Below are 16,982 nucleotides of genomic sequence, written 5' to 3' on the forward strand. Positions count from 1 at the left end.
CCAGTCTTGACCTCTAAAATTCAATGCTAACGTAATTTGAGGCAAGTAAACAAAATAAATAAAGCATAAATAAAGCATAAATAAAGCATAAAGCATAAATAAAGGAAAATAAATTTTCCTTTATTTATTTTTTGTCCCTTTTGTACACTAATCATCCCTGCTAAAGGGATCAAAATTGAAAAAAGAGGAGATCTCTGTGTTGTGTTGAGTACCAAGACTGCAATTTGGAGTCAAGTTCTGCAGCCCTTAGATTAGGCTGTGGGAAAAGCAGTGGATGAGAAAGGAAAGGAGAGGATGAGCTGGTCTGTCTGTGCAGGGAAAGGACGGGCCTAACAGCAGTTTCCAAATTCAATTGGTAGCTTCATCCAAGTGGAAAGCAGCCCAAGAAATCTCTGATGCTCTACGTGCTCCCCCTGATTCTGGGCAGGTGAGACCAGGGGTGGACCTCGGCTGCGTTTGCTGGATCACTGCTGCACACCAGCAGGTCCAGGAGCAAACAGCACATGAGGTGTGTGGGACAAGGATGCTGTGTTTGCTCTGGGAGGGAAACATCTGGAGCTGCTGTTTAACGAAGAGCTGGTCTTTGTGCCCTGTGCTGAGTGAAAGGCTGGAGGAACAGGACCATTTTTCTGATCCTCACATATCACTTTTTGTCTCTGTGTCCAGAACATGTCCTGAATGAAGAAGCACGTGGTCCTTCCTTCCCAGGGGACATAGAGGGAGGTGGACTTGCGTGAGAGCCCAGTTACATGGTGATGGGTGTCCAGCAGTGATGTGCTTCTTCATATTTAATCCCACCTTGGAAGAAGCTGTCCTTGGACTGGTGACACTCTTGTGGCAGCCATTTCTCAGGTGTCCTCTCCCAGGTCCTTTCCCCGTCTTAGGCTGGGTGACTCTTGCTCGCTTTTCCTGGCCCTGGAGCGAGGAGGAGCGGGGAGCTCACACCAGCCATTCCTGGGGTGATGTCCTGCATGCAGCAGTAGGAGCTCCCATGGCACATCGGTGCTCAGTGTGCTGCTGCCACTTTGGAGCTGCCACTTGGCAGGGTCCCCACCAGCTTGGCCTTTTCTTTGGCTGGAGGAGGCGTTGGGAAGGCTGATGATTAGAAGGCTGATGTAGACCAGGTCTACAACGGGTGAGTCCCCTGGTTCTCACAGCTCTGCCTCCCACCCCAGAGGCCTGCCCTCGGCCCCACAGGCCTGCCTTTCCCTCTGCCGTGTCTCCCCCAGCGCTCTGGCCCTGCTGTGCACATGAATAGGCACTGCCTGGCAGGGTGGCAACTCACGGAGCAGTAACAGCACATTTCAGATGCAGGACGTGTCAGTGAACAGCTCACCACCCACCTCTGCTCCGGGTGGCTTCAGAGCTTTCCTCAGTGAATTACCCGCATGACTTTCAATTAAAAACCGCAACCTCTACTTGTTAAAATGATATGTCGCCTTGTATATAGAATGATTTCTCAAATGTTACAGGGAAAGGCAAACAAGTGACAGATTTACAACAGGTCTGTCTTCATTTCAGGTAGGTTACAGGAAAACACTGGGTTTGTTGCAGCCAGAGGTTGCCCTCTCTCTTCCCTGATGAAGCCATACGTTTCAATCGCTTGCTGAAAGGAATGCAATAAGACTCCCCGTGGTGCTTTTCAGTTACAGAATTGCACAGACTGGTGTCTCCACAGAGCAGCATGAGTCCTCCTCCCTCTCGCAGGATCAGATCATTTTCCTTATGGGCCTGATGAGTAAGCACCCTCTCTTTCCCACAAGGGACTTCACAATGTTGAGGCCACTTCTCATCCAGCCCCCAGAAAAACAGCCTGGTACTAAGCATTTCTTAAGAGCCTTTATTTATTTATTTATTTATTTTTAAAATGCTGATCCCATGTAGTTTCCTAATAACAGATGAAGTTTTATGGCATGGGTACCTTCTGGTGTGGATTGGCCATCTTCTAATGGTCAGCCTGCGTCCATTAAGATTTTGCCCTAGGTAGCACACTTTACCTATGGGAGAGATTTTAAAGACTATTGATGTGTCAGCGAAGGAGGTTTTGCCCAAGTAGCAGTGCAGTCAGACTATCACATCGGTAATGAAGCAGCTGAGAGGGAGCGCTCCTGTAGGAAACCAGCAGCTTTGCTCTATGGGAAGCAGCACCTCTTTTTTCCTGGTGTGTAGAAACCCTTACTCTCCACTGACAGTGCAGAGTAGGTTGTGATAGACCACTTGCTGTATTATTAACAATTCCAGCAGCATTAGAAAGAAAGAAAGAAAGAAAGAAAGAAAGAAAGAAAGAAAGAAAGAAGGGAGGGAGGGAGGGAGGGAGGGAGGAAGGAAAGGAAGGAAGGAAGGAAGGAAGGAGGAAGGAAGGAAGGAAAGGAAGGAAGGAAGGAAGGAAGGAAGGAAGGAAGGAAGGAAAGGAAGGAAAGGAAGGAAGGATGGATGGAAGAATAAAGTAACCGCCATCCCAATGCCCATTCCCTGTACCATTCCCAGCTGTTAGCTTAATGGTGCAGTTTTTCTGCCTGAAGGATACACATGAAACAGATGCTCCTGTGTCCTGAGCCAGATAATGACCACAAGTACAATTTGTAGGGGATGCACTGGGGGGACTCAAGCCTATCAGCCCTAACAAGTGCTGTAGGTTGCTCTTTAAATTGCTTCCAGAGAGTGTCTGTGCTTTGGTCTGATGAGCTTTAAATAGTCAGGAGTACCTTCCATCCCAGAAAACTGTCCCATAGAACTGTCAATGGGCCCTGCTGTGCACCAGACACTGCTGCAGAAGGTGCATGAGCAACAGGTTTGGGCTCAGTCAGTGGTCATTTGGGGTACAGCGCATTCAGGAATGACTCGGCACTATCTTGCTCCAACTGGGGAATGGTGCTGGAAATATCAGGAAATATCCTAGAGTGCAACCATGTGGCAGTGTCTCAGCTGGCTGCCAGGACTCCTGTGAATATGAGTTTCATATCTGCCTAACTCTACAGTATTAGGGCTTTGCTAGTAGCCGTCTGGCCAAGACGGCGACAGGGACTCTGAAAAGCTAAGGGAGATTGGAGAGGCTGAGAGTAGAGAAAACGCAATATATTTCTGTGATTCCCATGCAGGCAAGAAACCGTCACGACAGAGCACGGTACAGAGACTAAACTGCTAGACAAAAAACCAAACAACAAACAAACAACTAAAAACACATGCAGAGTTAGTCACAGAAGTCACCAGAAACCTCAGAAGATACAATTCCCAGTGTAATCCTGAACAGTGCACTAGGCCTGGGTCATATTCAATATAAACACCCTTACAGGAGTGGAAAGACTAAGAAAAAAAAAGTCATTACAATAATGTTTAACTTCAAAGAGACAGACCATGTGTAAATAAGTACACATATTAAAAGGTACAGCCAAAAGGATCGGGTGATTGCTAGGGGGTTCGGCGATGCTTTATGGACACTGACACTGCATCAGAGGATGAAAAGAAAAAGTATACATTAAAAGATTCAAAAAGGAACCCCAAAAAGGTACTCTCACATATTTTTAAACAGTAAAGAGAACCGCTATGAGGTAAGTAAATAAATTCCTTCAGAAAATGGAGGACATCTCCCAGTGAGAGTGATTCAAAAAAAGATGAACTCTGGCAGACTGAAAGGGAAAACCACAGCATGGCAGACCTAAAAAAAAAATCCCTCAGAACTGGAGGGCATAAAAGCTACGGACGCTTTTGCTGGAATTTGTGTGTACACAAAAAATACCCTTTTCTTTGCAGAAGACAAGCCCATGGATCTGTCTCAAATGAAGGTGCCAGTAGAAGGAAATATGGACCTAACTGGTAGGAACAAACAGTGAGAATAGCTGGGGCTCTGGCTGGGAAAATGAGGGATTTCAGATGTTGATCTGCTAAATCCATGGGCAGGTAACCTGCTGTTGAGGTGGGGCCTCCGTACACTGGGGTGGATCTGGGTGATGTGGTGCCTGTTCTTAATATGTCCAGTCCAGTTATCACAGAATAACGAGCTTTAGTTTCTGGAAGACACTCTGGTTCGTGGGCTAATAAAGGACAAAAGTAGTGGACACAGGATGAACAAGACATATAGGAAAGAATCAATGTGTTTTTTGCAGGGGGAACAATCCTGTCTCCTCAAGCATATTTAATCATGCTGAGGGAATTGGGGTTGTTCAGTCTGGAGAAGAGGAGGCTCAGGGGAGACCTTATTGCTCTCTACAGGTTGGCCTCTTCTCACAGGTAACTAGTGATAGGACTGAAGGGAATGGCCTCAAGTTGCGCCAGGGGAGGTTCAGGTAGGAAATGAGGAGCCATTTCTTCTCAGAAAGAGCAGTCAGGCAGTGGGACGGGTTGCCCAGGGAGGTGGTGGAGTCACCGTCCCTGGGGGTGTTCAAGGAGAGGTTGGGCCTGGTGCTTAGGGACATTGGTGGCAGGAGGATGGTTGGACCAGATGATCTTGAAGGTCTTTCCCAACCTTATTGATTCTACGATTCTATGCTCTCCAGCCCTTCCGCCAGCTTTGTTGTCCTCCTCTGGATGTTTTCAAGAATCTTAATATCATTTTTATATTGTGGAGCCCAGAACTGCACACAATATTCAAGGTAAGGTTGCACCAATGCTAGATATAGTGGGAGAATCATAGAATCATAGAATCACCTCTGTGTAGTGCGAGAATCACCTCTATGTATGTTGTGACGTACATCATTCAAAATACTTGGAAGTGATGTAGGAAAAAAAAGCATACGTAGTGAAGTGAGAGGATTTTCTGGCCCTACAAAACTATCAGAGTTATTTGAACTAAAACCAACTGCAGAGAGTTGCAGAAGGATCTCGTGGTACTGAGTAACTGGAAAATAAAATCAGAGATGAAAGTTGGTCTTATTACATGCAGGGTAATTCACATGGGGAAAACAATCTTAACTACACACATACACGTAACAACGGGATCTCCATTTCCTCTCACACATCAGGAAGATCTTGCAGTGCTTGCGAATAGTTCTTTGAAAACATTTGTTCAATGTTAAGTAGTAAAGAGACTGTTGGTAATTACTAGGAAGGGAACAGACAACAAAATAGGCTACATCAAGGCTACATCATTATACCGTGAATTTATGATGCTTCCTATTTTCATATACCATCTTCTCATCTCAAAAGGTTACGGTAGAAAAAGATACAAAGAATAACTAGAATTTTCTCTATTGATCTGTTTCATAAAAAGTACTAAACAGAATGTGATTCCTCTGCTTGGAAAATAGATGACTGAGGAGAAATATGATATAGCTCTACAAAATTGTGTGCTGCATAAGAAAATTTATTCAGTTTTTCACAGTACTAAGGGTCACCAAATGAAACAGTCAGAGAACGAGATTAAAATAAACAAAACCAAGCACTTTTTCACACAGTGCGTGCTGCAGTTGTGGAATTGCTCATTGTTGAGAAAAGATGTTGTAGAAGTAAAAATCCTAATTCCTCCAGCTAGAAGTTGTCAAAGGTCAGAAAGCTGTATCAGGGAAAGTATGATATTGGATAAGACCGTCCCTGAGCCAGACTCAGTGCATCTGTTTCTTTTTTATTGTATTTTTACAAAAAAAAAAAATGTAGACAAAGATGGAAAGAGCCCCCTCCACGACGAGCATCCTCAGCAGGTTTCTTTGGCAAGTTCCTATTATGGGGCCAATCAATCCCACCTGCCCGTAACTGTGGCTCGGGGCTGCAGAGGTGTCAGCAAAAGCTTCCAGCACCCTGCATGGTCTTTAGTGCACTTGCCATATGTGAGGGCTGTAGGAGCACCAGTGAGCTCCCAGTATGACCATGGCACCGAGAGGAGATCTAAAACCAGTCGCTACTTGGGCTACATGTTGGGCAGGGTGTGAGAGGCATTCCCAACTCTTTTGATTACAGAGAAGTCCCTGTGGTGCTGTGAGACACCTCTCTTTTTGTCGTCTTCTGGTATAAGAAGGACAAGCCATCTTTTCTGCCAAGTACTAGCAAACTGTTGTTTGCTCACGTAATGGGGCTTTCAGAGATAAGTCTGTTTTCATGACTCATTTCAGGATGATGCAAATTCAGTTTTACCCCCACGTAGCTTTTAGGAATAACTGGGCCTTTAGGCAGAGGAAAAGCACTGGTAACATTGCACCTGAAATCTGGACCTAGGGCTGCCATCAGTTGTTTTCCAGTCAATGCCTTGTTCCACTTTGTGTAAGAACCAAGGAACAAGCTTAAAGCATCTTATTTCTTTATCCCTACATGGTAAGGCCTGACTCCCTAGGGAAAGCCTTACACTTTCAAGTTAATTGGTATAGATGTTTCCAAAGTTTGGTACTCCGAATCAAGCAAGAAATTCATTTCAGAGAGCAGGAGCCCCATACTATCTCTCCCTCTCCAGTCAATTTCAAATGCTCCGCTCTACAAGTTTCTCTTCTTTTCAATTACAGTTCTCCCATGGTAGTAAATAAATTTGTTTCAAGCACACACGTTTCTCTTCTTTTCAATTACAGTACCCTCTCAAGTAATCTAATTTCTTTCAAGTCTTCAGTTCACATCCAACTTTCCCTCCAACAAATATATACATCAGGTAGCAGAAATACATCCCAGGTTCTGGCTTTATATTGAGGTTTTTGAAGGTGTTTTTTGTCTCCATTACCTCCAAATTGACTAAAAACTCTTCACAGGTTCAGCAAGAGGTACACAGACCAAGTAACATGCATGAGAGCTGCACAAGCAGGCTTTTGTTTGGGCATCTCCTTTCATCCCAGTAGCTGCCCTACTCCAGCTGCAGGAGCAATGGGAGTGCTGAGTGTCAGAAATTCAGCCTTAATTTGATATAAATACATTAATTTTATTTTGCAGCAATAGCTGACATGATAGTGAAACCTTAGGAAGGCTTCATCATTGTCTGTTGCAGGCTGATATTTATCTCCCTTTTATCTTCGCAGAGCTTTAGAAGATGTGCAGAGGATAGGGCTTTAAATGGATGTGAGGGATGGACGGAGGACTGGAGGAGCTGGAGGTTGAGGACAGCTTCAGAGCTGAGTCTGGGACAATCCGTACAGCCACTGGAAATACTGCTCCATTATGTTGCCTTATCATGTCCATAATGTTGCCTTATCATGAAAGACTAGAGGGCAGAGCAATCTGCCAGTAAACATGCTCTATTTGTCCTGCAAATAAACACAGGGCTTCAGACTGAAGTGGCCATTTGGGTACCCTCCACATGTGCAATACTGAATATTCAAAAACTGAAAAGTAGGAAAAAATGCACAAACTTCATCATAATAGGTGCCTCCCCTAAACACATAACAATAGGGGTTCAGACAGCGAAATAATGTGTGGTTCACACTTCGCATAGCAAGTAAGTATGTGGTTGGACTCTGGTGTATGTGTGAATAAACCAGTTGTGTTAGCAGCTTGATGAACAGGTACAAATATTTTCTGATACTTTGCTACAGCCACCTGTCAGCAGGTGAGTACAGCAGCTGGTAATCCATGAAGATCCCCAAGATTCTTTCTTTTGATTTTGTTCATTTAATCATGGCAGCAAGAAAAGATAATTCAGCCTTTCATGAGATCCATAGAAGGGTTATCAAAGTGAGGGACAGACCTCCTCTGACAGCAGTCTGAAGGTGTTGGTATGTGATCGCTACTGCTTGTATCTGGGGGACTGAGGTGCTGGGGTGTGTTGGCTGTTCCTGCGGCAGATCGCTGAGCCTGCAGCCCTTCTGCTTTCCCACAGCGCTGGGTAGGTTGACTGCAGCACCTCTGATGGAGAGCCATTACCTGCCCCTGATGGCTGTAGGAAATGGATGTTCACAGTCGTGCTCATTTGGTCATTAAAATAGGAAGCGCATTTCTAGCGTCAGCCTCCTCAGCTAACAGCAGTTAATTTCTCCATGGATTTGGCTTTTATGTGTACCCCAACTAACACCCGCTGTTTTTATTTAGTGAGTCGGAATTTGATGAGATTCTGCCTTCCTCTTTCTTTACTCCCCATTTCACTGTAGTTGTAGTTCAATCAGTAGCTCCCTAATTTGATAGCTCTGTTCTGGGATCTGGCCACAGTATTCAGCCCGTCTCTTTGCTGATACAGTACTATTTCCTTCCTTACAAAGAGTTGTTTTCCTAGCATCCAAACTGTGCAGAGAGGCCCATATGTTCCCATAGTCCATGTGCTCTAAAGCATAGCCAATTACTGTTTAGAAAAAACACTCTGCAGTCCCCTGCGCAAGCCAAAGCGAACTCCTTGGCACGATGCCATTCCCACTGACAATAAAAAGTAGTCTTGTGGCGAAGGCTCTCAAGAGGGCTCCAGAGCTGGGTGCGCAGCGGCAACGCAGGTGCAAGCAGAGACCAACTCAACCAACACGATCAACCTGCAGCATTTGGCAGGACAAAAACCTCCCGCTATTTAAATGCTGCACTAAGCACATGCTGAGCAGCGTTCCCCTTCCCGCTATTTGCAATGATTTCAGTCCTTCAAAGATTCCTGAATGCACCAAAACCCACCTTTAGCATGCGGAGCAGGCGAGGCAGTGTGTAGGAGTGCACAGACCTTTCTCCTCTAGCAAAGCATTTGCTGGGGCCTTATTAAATGCCTTCCCCACTTTGCTTTTGTCTCTCCTCAGTTTTCTTCTGTGTCAAACCTTCCTCCTCACAACCTTTTCCCAATTTAATCCCTTCGCCATTTGAGGAGGCTGAAGTTACTGAGCAGTTTGATTTTACTATACCAGCACAGCTCCTTGTAAGCCTCAGAAGTGGAGATCATGGGAGTGACTGGAGATTACTTCTGATGTGGCTTCTAGTTTTATTTCCTATGTGCCATTATTCCTTTTTATTTCTTCTTCTTTTTCCCCACATTTCCCCAGAATATGTGGAAAAATCAGTTTTGGTTTTTATGTCGCTCTCCGTTCATGTCTCCTCCCTTCAGTTTTAGGGTATTGCCCATGCCCTACACACCCTCACGGGTGATGTAATGGAGAATCAGGAGGAGGCTGAGAGCAGAGCTGGAGTCCTGGCTGCAGACAAGAAATAGTGTACCTACAGATGGGGCCTGGGGAACCCTACCTGTTCATGTTGACTGGAAGCCAGAAGGGGATCTGAAAATAAGACCTCAGGTGAGGTTAAAAAAAAAGGAGATTTTGAGCCTGACATGCTATAGGAGGAGGATGTGGAGGAAGGCTTTTCTTAAATACATAATAAATCAGCCTCTTCTTACAAATAACCACAATGGGACAGAATTAATACATATGTATTAATTGATATTTTCAGAAACATTTCTATGGAGAGCATGTAAACAAGGAGGAGGAAAAAAATACATCACAGTATTACTGTCACCAGATATTGGAATTGCTGCTGTATGCTGCGGCATCCTGTCCCATCGTACCGTGGAGTAGATGAGTCCCTGGTTATTTTCTTAATTTATTAGTGCTGTTGCTGCTGTTGTCATTATTACTATCACTCCTGGAAGACTTACCGTTAGACTAGAGTTTCACTGTGCTAGACGCCATCGAAACACAGAATTAAAACAACATCCAGGACGAGAGATGACTGGTGCACACAGGCAGGCAGTACAAGAAATCAGAGAGGTAGTGAAGGCCAACATGATAGCCAGAGACACCAAAGTGAGTGAAAAATGACTGAATCGCAAGCAGATGATTTCAGCTGTGTGGGTTGTAAAGAAAGAGCAGTGGTGTTTCCACAGGCAAGGCCGACACACAGCATGGATGGAGAGCCCACAGAGAGAGGAGGAGACCTGAAGAAGCTGGTCAGGCCGGCTGGGGATGGCCAAGAGGAGGGCAGCACAAGTCAACTTTCAACGCACAACTTACACTGGGGCTGAGCTGTGGGCCAGAAGGCCACCTAAAGGAATTTCATGCTGACTGTCCTCCTCCTGAGGGAAGGCATGGTGGGACACGTGTGGGGATGAAGAGGTGAGGGTGCAGGAGAGGGCCCGAGCGAAGCCCAGCCTGCCCTGACACCCCGAGCCAGCACAGGCCACCCCGAGCAGGCCCTGGCTGCCCCTCATATCTTCCAGGTGACACTCGCCCAGGCCCTGAAGACATGGAGGGCCTTACAGCCATCAGCCTTGCTGTGCATGCAGTATTTCAGCCACTTTAATGGTGCCCCTGGCATGGTGGCAGGAGACTGTGCTAATAGCTTGGAGGTTTGGAGACGTCCTGATGCCCACCAGCCCCCACAGACTTCTGCTGCTGACCATCAGTAAGAAGCATTTTACAGTTCCTCAAGCCTGTGCTGGGCTTAGATTGGGCAAATTTATTTGCTGTTTCACCAAAGGGAAACTCAACACCTCTATCAGGTAATAGGAGCATTGTGTGTCCTTTGTGCCAGGTGTGGGCTTTGTCCTTTTTGAAAACATACAGCTGTGAAATATGTAACTCTGCTCTAAGTCTGGACAGGTTTTATCTTGCTGGTCATAGCAGACTTTGGTCTTTGCATTTCTTTTTTTCTTTTTTTTTTTTTTTTCTTTCTTTTCCATGCTGCTCTTTCTGCTGCTCCCAGAAGTAATACACCTGAAGCTACAGGTTGGAGAGTATATGCATAAATTGATGTCAAGCATTGTCCTGGAGTGCCATTAATTGAATACCATTTCTGGTAGCATTTATCTTTATTCAAAAGTAGTTTTGCTTTATGTAGATTTCAGCCTTTGTAATTTTAAGTGGTTTTCCTGTCAGAGCCAGGCGATAATCTAAAACGTCCGAATGCCTGTGCCTGCATAAATTGCTTAAATTCGGTACAAATGAATTTTGAGTCTAGCATCTGAATCTACACAATGTGGGAGCACATCTATACTGAAATTCTTCAATGCTTTACATAGTATGGTCTCTATAGGACAGCTATATATAAATAGGACATACAGGACAACTCATTTTATTCATAATTTGAAAACTCGCTAGTGATAATAAAGTTGTTGGCACCATTTGTGGCAAAGAGGTGACTACTTTGCTCTCAAACCAGTAGAACAAGCTGAGTATTTTCATCACCTTATTTTGCTTGGCCTGTGTTCCTTTATTGGTTCCCCAAATCTCTGCTGCCTCAGATAATGTCTTTCTACACTGGAAAAGCTCTAGTGAATCCTTGAGGATCTCTTTCTCAAAGAGAAGCCCTTATTCGGGAGGCCACCTTCGTGCTTCTTTTGTTTTACTGCATGGTGAGTTCAGTGGCCATTTCCTCGAAGTCTTTCAGGATGAGGAGGTCAGGTTCATATTTGCTCTCCTTAGTCCTGTACTACTCAGTTGTCCTGTGCAAGAGATCACACGTGTGAATATCAGTTCTTTCATTGAGCAAGTTTAGTCTGAGGGATGATGTTATTCTCCTGGCTTTGGGTTCAGCAGGATTATTCCTTCAGCTGCTCTGCCTTTTACTATTGAGGCCACAGCAGGCTTAACCTCAGAGAGCGTACCAAAGACCTAGCAAACAGGGCGTATTATTTTGGGCTCGGTGCCACACTGACCTGGTTACAAAGCTCCCAGCTGGCACTTGTCCATCTGGGGCTGTGCAGTGCTGGTCTGAGCAGCATCCTGACACCCTGAGAAACGCACCAAAGTTGGAAATCAGTTTTTCAGATTAAAACCTGTTCTGCCCAGCAGCTTCCAGGAGCATTTCTGCAGCTCCTTGGTCCAGGCATGTGTCACGGTGGTGTCCCGGCTTCAGGCCACCACAAGCAGTGCCCAGGTGCCCATCAGCTCCCCTGGCCCTCGCTGTTTTTGGGAAGCCGTCTGGTCCAGAGCCACAACATGACCGGGCACCGAGCTCCAATACACTGGTGGGAGTATTTCTGCCTCCTGCAAAAGTGCCATGCACCAGAAGGCAGAGGACAGTGATGTTTATTGATGGAGGCAGCACTGCTCGTGCACACAACAAAAGAACTGCTATGCATTCAAAAAAGCCATCATCCCCTCCACCTATGTGACAATAAATTCTTTACACAAATGTTGCGCTTGGCTACTGTCAGCAAAGCCAATCTGTACCTTTGCAGGATGATGCTCCAAGACGGAGAGTGAAAATCCATCTGGCAAATGGTGACAGTCTCTAGCATGACAGTGCTCAATCTGTCAGGGAATGGAAGACACTTCCATGATTTATCCCTACTAGAATTTCAGCTGAAAATGCAGATTTGAAACATTAATTATGAATGCAGTCCAATAAATACATCCCTATGCGTTTTATCAGCTGCGTTATATGTAACAAAATCCTGAAGGTTTCACATTTACTTTAATATACAGAACTTTCTAGTTGGCTATCTTATTGTTTGTGTTGCTGTTGCGTTGATATCTTGTTGTTTGGAGTGTTGCTTGACCTACCCAGGAGCTACCATTGAAAGAAATGTTTCTCTGCATCATGCTTATACTTTTGTTTTTTTCTTACATTGAGTACCTACCTGATCTTTATATTTTGTCTTTTTGGTACTGATTTTTATAAAATGTGCTGTGCTGTACAATGTGTCAAATATGAAAAAGAGAAGACTGGGATGCCAAGCTATGTGTCAAATGTTGCTGAGGATCCAATCCAGCTCCCAACACCTTCTAGAAATAATGAGAATAAAATAAAAACAAACCCCAACCTCCTCCCCCAGAATGAAACTTGGCAAAAACTGCAGGCGCCATTAATTTTGCAGATTTTGCAGTAGTCACAGGAAGGCACACGTGTGTTTGGTGTGACTGAGCTGCCAGCTAGCACCTGCAAACAACGCTTGACCTTTCAGTAGCGTCGAGAGAAGAGCGGTGTTAACATGTTCCTTCCTCTGTAGTAAGATTACATCCTGCCTTTGCAGGATGAAACATTCAGAATAATGCGTTTTCCTTCTTTAACTTACAACTGTAGCCTGGCAAGAAGAAATATGACCGATGCTATGCAACTTAATATTTTGCTCAGTGTTTGGAATCTGGTCATTTTTCTTGTGTAGCACTGGTCAGGGTAGCGATGGCTCCAGGGACGGACCATCGTGACGATTGTGTGGCCCTGCTGCTGGCACTACAGGCAGCAGGGCCGGCTCCTGCTGACCTGGGCACGGCTGCAAAGCCCAGTGCGTGCAGCTGAGTCCCACAGCACCAAAATAAAGCTACTCATTACAACCGGGGCTTCCTGGAGAGAGAGGATGGCTACTTTTTACTGTCATCCTACAGGTAGCATTCATTATGCTTTTAGGGGTGGGTGCTATGTATAGAAAACATATGATTTTCATTGTGGCAAAACTTTTGGATACATACTCCAATACTCTGAGTGTCAGGTACTGCTATGAACTATTGTAATTTTTTCCTTTCCTTTCCTTTCCTCTCCTTTCCTTTCCTCTCCTCTCCTCTCCTTTCCTTCCTTCCTTTCCTTTCCTTTCCTTTCCTTTCCTTTTTCCTTCCTTTCCTTTCCTTTCCTTTCCTTTCCTTTCCTTTCCTTTCCTTTCCTTTCCTTTCCTTTCCTTTCCTTTCCTTTCCTTTCCTTTCCTTTCCTTTCCTTTCCTTTCCTTTCCTTTCCTTTCCTTTTCTCTTTTCTTTCCATTTCTTCCTTTCTTTTCCTCTTTTCTTTCCTTTCTTTTCCTTTTCTCCTTTCTTCTTCTTTTCTTTCTCTTCTCTTCTCTTCTCTTCTCTTCTCTTCTCTTCTCTTCTCTTCTCTTCTCTTCTCTTCTCTTCTCTTCCTTTTTCTTTCTTTTACTTTTTCTTTCTCTTCTCTTTCTCTTTTTCTTTTTCTTTTTCTTTTCTTTTTCTTTTTCTTTTTCTTTTTCTTTTTCTTTTTTCTTTTTCTTTTTCTTTTTCCCTTTTCTTTTTCTTTTTCCCTTTTCTTTTCCATTGTGAAGCCAGCAGTGTGTGTCTGGTCACTGTTTTGAGACAGAAAGCTCAGGGAATGGAAGGTGTGAAATATCTGGGAGTCATTAAGCAGCGTGGCAGAAATATAGTTCTCAATTGCCAGGAAAAGCAAACCCTACTCACACAAGCCTCCTTGTCTTTTCTTGGTTGGGCTGGGACTCGAAGCTTTCCTGCCCTGTGGATCTGCGCTCCCCAGGCCAGTGGCAGCAAGTAGGTAGGGTGCTCCTGGGGTGCCTTCTTCCACCACCATCTCTTTTGTCACAGCAGTATCACTGCTGCAGCTCTTGGTGCTGCCCAGCATGGGAAGTCCCCCCTCTCTTCCTCTCTTAGCTATCTGGTAGGAAATCTGCACCACTGCTCCATCCCCAGCTCACCTGCCTCCAAACCAAGGCACTCAGGACTTGCTCCTTGGAGCATCAATAAATTTTGTTTTAGCTGTAACTTTACCTGAGAGTTAGAGCCAAATAACAAGAAAATTCACACAAAAGAATGCTAGGGAAGGTTTACTACTACTACTACTACTACTACTACTGCTGCTGCTGCTGCTACTACTACTACTACTACTACTACTACAATACTTTTAAATTATTTTTCTTCCACTATGGTCATAAGCACCCTGAACAAAATCTCTCAATATTTGAAGGGGCCAGTGGGAGTCTGGAGCATGTGCCACAACCCGCAGTGTGGGAGGATCAGCCCAGCTGCTTCACTCACTGCTGCTGATTGCCCAGTGCCAAGGGGATGAGGGACTTAGAGGACTTAATGCCCTGGATGTGCTGGCAGGAACAGCACTTTTGCTGGGGAAAGAATGCTAGAAAAAGTTTGGGGGGGTGTTTGTTTTCTTTTTTCTTTTTTCTTCTTCTTTTTTTTTTTTTTTCCTAAGAACATAGTTTTTCACAGGCTAGAAAAAATGGCTGGACAAAAAGTAAGTGTAGAGGTGTGTGACGCTGTACTTCAAAAAGTGTGCATTACTAATAAAAACTTGTACTGCATACAGGACAGCAATTAATTCTAGATTTGCTTTGTGCTCAGGACTTACTTTGATGTTTATGAGGTAGCTCTTTCAGATGTGTTACCTTTATAACCTGAATGGTAAAAACTCCTTACTGATTTATCCTTTGACTGTAAATATTAAAGTGGGGTACAACTTCAGATTGCAGAAGGATAGTTTGTTAAATAAGTTTAACAAAGTAGACTCAGAATCTTTTGCTAGCTTAAGGAATGTGAATCTGAACAGGGATCAAGATCCGACTATAGTCAGGTGCAAGAACAACATTTAGAAAACTTTACAGGGTCTGAAATCCTTTGCAATGGGTCTCAAAGCTGAGTGTCATCTAATCTGATAGATGTATTTCAAGTTAGAGCCTTCTTTCACAACTTTTAGAACTCCAGACTAATATTTTATCTGTAAGCATGAGCTAGAGCTTTAAAAATATTAAAGACTGAAACAATATTTAAAGGTGTCTAAAACTCCCCTAAAAGAACTGTTCTTCTCTTCCAACATCACCAAGCTTAAACTACTTGGTCAGAAATTTTCCATATCAAACTACAGCCTGAATCTATAATTATTTATACTTCTGCCCAAACTTTGCAGATGGTTTTGAAAAACAAAATAGGAGAGCAGTTACATTTGGGGAGAATTAGGGCAAAAACATCTATATAAACTGGAAAAAGATCAACTGAAATTTCACACAAAATCGAACCTCAGTCAAGGGGGCAACCAAGAGGATGCTGACAGTAACTGGGCAGTGCATTCCATATGAAATACATGGAAGGGCAATGGTGTTAAATCTAGGTGAAAGTAGAAATCTAGAAAGTGAACTTTAGTTTCAGAGAACCATTCCCAGAACCAAAATAATGCTAAGACAAAGCATCACATAGAACAATGGTCAGCTGATAAAGCCTTGAAAGGGTCTGGAGGGCAAGACGTATGAGGAGCAGCTGAGGTCCGTTGGTGTGCTCAGCCCAGAGCAGAGCAGGCTGAGGGGAGGCCTCATGGCGGCCTGCAGCTCCCTCACGAGGGGAGCGGAGGGGCAGGCGCTGAGCTCTGCTCTCTGGGGACAGCGACAGGACCCGAGGGAAGGGCATGGAGCTGGGACAGGGGAGGGTCAGGCCGGGTGTTAGGGAAAGGTTCTGCACCCAGAGGGTGGTCGGGCACTGGGACAGGCTCCCCAGGGCAGTGGTCATGGCACCGAGCCTGCCGGAGTTCAAGGAGCATTTGGACAATGCTCTCAGACATTGGGCTTTGTTTTTGGGTGGTCCTGTGTGGTGCCAGGAGTTGGACTCGATGATCCTCATGGGTCCCTTTTAACTCAGGACATTCCATGATTCCGTGACTCTGTTAGCATCTGAAACTTCATTGTGCAGGCCTGAAGAGGGCTTGTGAGCCCTACCAGGCTTTTAGAATTTTTCAGCTGGCTTAATGAAGCAAACCCGGAAAAGTCCTCAGTATTTTAACAGCAAAATATTTTAAAATAATGCCTCTGTGTCATCGGTGATTAAATGTAGAAAGACATGATTATACCTGCTACAACTAAGTCCGCACTTGATGGTATAAATTCTTAATCTAGTAATTCCTCTCCAGCCAGTGATGCAATTGGGCCCATTAGCTTCGTTACTCTTACAGGTTTATTGCCTGCATACATTTGAAACTACAAGTTAAATTGGAAAACAGTAAATTCCAGAGGGTGCTATGGGTTTGTAACAGTACCCTACTCATGCGCATGTATCTGCCAACCTCAACCATTGTGATTTGACGACTATTTCATGTTGTACTGAAAATTTATGGAACAATTTAAAAACAAGATTTTGGTTGGCCTCTGATATTGTCTCAAAAAGCACCTGTAAAAAAGGCAGTCTCAGAATTTTTATAATTTTTTGTGTTTAAAGAACTCTACATCTCAGCTCGTGTCAGAGATCATACTGTCACAGACTTCTGCCTTTTGCAACATTACCAGTAATGGAAGCTACCTAGCAAACCCACACAGCACGTCTACGTCGTATGGTCTTCACTGGTCTTCTGCATTTAATTAGAATTTAATATTTAGCTTCCATTGTGCCTGTCAGCAGATACACACCTTGAAATCTGTGTGTCTACTAGCAAGTGGCTGAACACACACACACAGATGAATTCACAAGAAGTGCTTTTTAAAGTAAAGCTGCAAGCCCTCTCTTTGAATT

Source organism: Cygnus atratus, unplaced genomic scaffold (assembly GCF_013377495.2).
Source record: "Cygnus atratus isolate AKBS03 ecotype Queensland, Australia unplaced genomic scaffold, CAtr_DNAZoo_HiC_assembly HiC_scaffold_102, whole genome shotgun sequence".
Taxonomy (NCBI): domain Eukaryota; kingdom Metazoa; phylum Chordata; class Aves; order Anseriformes; family Anatidae; genus Cygnus; species Cygnus atratus.